The 4418-nt window shown below is 32.2% G+C and overlaps 1 long non-coding RNA gene across 1 annotated transcript; it reads right to left on the reverse strand.

Moving 5' to 3' along the window:
• Nucleotides 1-1131: 1131 nt before the first annotated feature.
• LOC109244794 lies at nucleotides 1132-4138 on the reverse strand. The gene is made up of 4 exons (XR_002070728.1): nucleotides 3879-4138; nucleotides 2920-2972; nucleotides 2746-2830; nucleotides 1132-1349 (listed from the first exon to the last, which is right to left on the reverse strand). It is a non-coding gene; the product is annotated as an uncharacterized LOC109244794 (long non-coding RNA).
• Nucleotides 4139-4418: the final 280 nt, after the last annotated feature.

Below are 4418 nucleotides of genomic sequence, written 5' to 3' on the forward strand. Positions count from 1 at the left end.
AAGGTAAGTAGAATCCGCGTATGAACGCATATAAGGAAGGAACCTGAGAGAATCTCCATGGTCGACTAGGGTTTTGTGTGAGAGTAGAGGGATAGAGATAATACAGAGGCGGCTGGGGAAATGGGTCTTTAGGGTTTGGGAAAGGGTTTATAAGTAAAGGGGCTGGCCTATTTTGGGTCGTTGATCATCAGAGATCAACGACCAAGATTGAAAGAGGACCGGGTTAAGTTAAGGGGGGTCGTTTGGTTTGGGCTGCGGAAGGGTAAAATGGAAGGCTAGGTGTGTGTGCGCTTGATTTTGATCCAAAATTAGCTCAAAATTTGGCTACAATTTAAGTACACGAAATTCATAAAAATAAATTATAAAAAAATGACCAATAACTAATAAAAAATATTAGTTATGCAGTAAAATGTTTGAAAATAACAACTTAACATATTAAAAATATAAAATGCTATTTTGGCATAAATAGTATAATATACGCATTTATTCATAGACTATAGGCTATTATTATAACTAGTGTAGAAGAAATAGAGAAAAATGCAAATATAATTATGTAAAATGAGATAAAATATTGTAAAATGCATAAGTTTATAAAATGATAAATTTGAATGATTAATCACCCTATAATAGTTTAAATGGATAATTAATAAATATTTGAACAAATTAATTGCAAGAAAATCAATTTTGTAGTTTTACAATTATAGTCAATTATATAAGATACCTAAACCATTAAAATAGGGCTATTGCAACGATTACGCAACCGTTCCATTTGCTTGCGTGCCAATAGCTCTGAAGCAACAGTTTCCAATACCGTTGCTATTGCACTTTCTATGGCAACGATTATTCCCCTCTTTTTATGCAACGAATATTTAACCGTTACTGTTTGATTTAATGCAACGAATATGTATGATATTACAACAGTTATTTTAAGAGATTACCACAGTTTCTTTACGCTACTGTAAGGGTTCCCATGACCTACTTCTACAGTTTATATTTTTTAACATAACTTTTATCCTAATGCAACGATTCTGTATGGCTACTGTAATAGGTGAATTGAAACACCACGTTACAAATATTGCATATAAGATAAATTTTAATACACTAAAAATTATATAATTCTCAGAACAAAACTATTCATAAACATTCACAATCCAGATTAATTATCCAACAAGCTAGTAGTAGCCACAAAATAAAATGTTCTAACTAGAGTTCATATAAATTTTACAATTAAGTTCCTAAAGGTTCGCACCTAGCTAGAATATCTAAAGTTTCATCAACAATTTATAAGTCTTCTCAAGTAAGGTCTAGATCTTCATCTCTTTCACCTTTCCTTTCAACATTTTCTCCACCTACAAAAGAGGGTAATAAAGTCATTACATTCAACACATTTCTCATTTGCAATGAGAGGCAATCACGAATCAATGAGGCAGGGTCAGGAACACCAACTTTGTACAAGTCAAAAATCTCAATCATTTTTCAAGTTGGAAGAACTAACAGTATGATGCTAATAGGAACATATAGAGAACTAACAACTATAGGAACCTGGTAGCGTAGGAATATAAAACCAACAGTATGATACCAAGGAATAAACACACAACTAACAACAATAGGAACTTGGTAACCTGGGAATATTATAAGTTATAATAGTAGCAAAAAGATGAATATTCCCAGTAACGAAGAAGTACAATACATATATATATATGAATATTCCCAGTAAAGAAAAAGCAAAAAACCTATGTACATATATTTTCTAAAGTGTTTACACATCAGTTGCGAGTGTATAGGCCATTTATTTTCTAAGTGTTTATACACAAATCCTCTTTTCCTTCGTTAATCTATGTTTCCAAATAAATTTTCTCATCCTAACCTTTCAAAAGAAAGACGTGGCATTACTACAAGGTTGAAATTAAATCAATAATATGTAAATATCAAACTTAAATAGGTTCTTTGATAGTCCTTAACCAGATGAGGCAAAGGACAACTTGGAAGGTTTTTGTAGTTTTAGAACGTCCACATTTCAAGACTTGACCAAGTTTAAGCAAACAATGCTCCATATCTTCCACAAAAAAAAAAAAAAAAAAAAAAAATCACATTCAGCTAACAGTCAAGCTCCTGCAACCAAACAATTTTCCTTTGTTTCCTGGTTATTGGGAAATCAATTTCTTAGTAATTCCCAGATTGTACAGTATAGTAAATTTGATATTAGTGGAACTCAACTCAAGTTTGTTAACTTAAACGTAGAGGTCCAAAAATCACCTAGATTAAGCACATTCAAAATCAAATTGGGGTATGTTTAAGTGGCTCTTTGTACATTCGGCCTTATAAATACCATAATAGATTAACCCATGTTCTATCACTTCTTGTTTTTTCCTAAATACCAAGGGGCAAAATCTGATGCCTTCAACAACTTATCATGCAGACAATTATCTAAAAGATATTTGTTTAAAATAAAAAGCACATCAACCTCATCAGAAAGAAAAGAAAAGAAACAAGCGCTTCACTTTGACAGTAATTCTAGGAGATAAAAAATAGAAAATATGTTTATGCTAAATAAGAGAAAAAAGATATCAATTTCCAAAACTTACTATATGCAAAACAACCCTCGCAATGGACAAAGATATGCTTCACAGCAATGAAATTAGCAAGGAAACCACATAATTACGCAGCGACAAAAGAGATGGAAGTAAAACCAAATAACACTATAACAACAATAGCAACATGGCAAAGTTAAAAATCACGCTATACCGCATACGAGGCTTTGTATACTCGATCAAGTAGCCACAAATATGTTCTTACTTGATAGAGCATTAGAAGTCTCCTTCTGTTTTTCCTGGTTACATTAAAAATGGCATAAAAAATTATTCCGATTGATGTTCGCAAGTTTATATTTAAAAGAATAATAAGTGAAAAACATCAAACCTCGTGGATTGGAGCAAATCAAGAGAAACAAGATTATTAAACTGAAAACCCACCTGGAATCGAAGAACAAATGTTATTCAAAGAAAGATCAAGCAAGAATAATTCTCCCATGATCGAGCAGAGGAGGAACTGAATGAAGACTACAATTCAAAGCACGTTTCTCATTTTCTTTGCAAACATAACAAGTACTAAGTACAACCCTCTGGTTTATGTGAAAGTTTAATAAAAGAATGGCCAAAAAAAGTATTATAGCACGACACGACAATTATTACAGCACGACAAGAATTTACATAACCAGTGTTATAACACTTATTTCATAGTCAAACTAGTTAAGAGAAAGCATTATCAGTACCTCAATTCTCCATCAATTCAAGCATTGACTGATTTTGATTAGAATTGGGTAATATACAAAATACAGAATTTATTTCACAAGTTTATCACACATCAGAATTTCAAAATTCGATTTTTGGTTGAAAGAGTTAAGAGAATTTTATGTTGTGCAACTCTTTTTTTTTTCTTATCTAAACAAGAGGTACATACCTTTTATAGCAGAGGAAAGCAAGCTAGGTGGAATTAATAAAAAGATGTCAACCAATAAATTTAATTTGATAAAGGTAAATCTTTTCCATGGCTGAGAGATGCTGCGCATATGCATGGCCAAAAATATAACGAATAAAGAAGAAAATACCAAAACTAGAGAAGAAAGACATATTTCATAAGTTTTAGAAAATACTACACTCATATTCAGAGAGAACAAATTAAAATCCACAACTCAAATCAATTCTATACCAATCAATAATTCAAAGAAAAGTAGGAGCATATACCCAATTGTAGTAGCAATAAGTTACAAATGATACAGTAACAAATTGAAAATAAATCAAGTAAAATGAGACTGAAGTTAATTTCTCAAAGACTGCTTTTGGGTCGAAATTTTCTCGCGATTAAAGTAGTTTACGTACCTGTAATCGCTGCCTTTTAGATTTTTCGTCTATTCTTTTTTGGCGCCATCTCTCCTTTGAGCAAAACAAAAGGATTGGGACTTTGGGGATTTAGGACTTTTGGGTCAGCCCGCAATTTGATTTGGGGACATGGGGATTATGGTTAACCACTGGTTGGAATTTTGAACGAGAAAGGGAAAAGGATTTGGGGGTTTTCCACTAGTGTCTCGCTGCCATTGATTTGGTGGGACGATGGGTTTATTGGGAGCTTTAATTTTGAGTTCTCGAAAGTGGAACACTTTTTCTTATTTTTTATTTAATAAAATTATCAAAAATAAATGAAATAGGGGTTATTTTGGCGGGTTTAGAAAAATTCAGGGGAAAACAGAGGAGGGAATAAAGAACCGTTTTGATATAAGATTTATTAATCTAAAACCTTTAACATAAACAAGTCTATTGGGACGGTTCAAAAAACCGTTACGATAAAATCCCTGTGGCAACGGTTTTGATACATTAGGAATAGTTTAGTAGCTAAAGTGTGCTCATATCATCAGAATTCTA

The sequence above is a fragment of the Nicotiana attenuata genome, unplaced genomic scaffold (genome assembly GCF_001879085.1).
Source record: "Nicotiana attenuata strain UT unplaced genomic scaffold, NIATTr2, whole genome shotgun sequence".
NCBI classification, from domain to species: Eukaryota; Viridiplantae; Streptophyta; class Magnoliopsida; order Solanales; family Solanaceae; genus Nicotiana; species Nicotiana attenuata.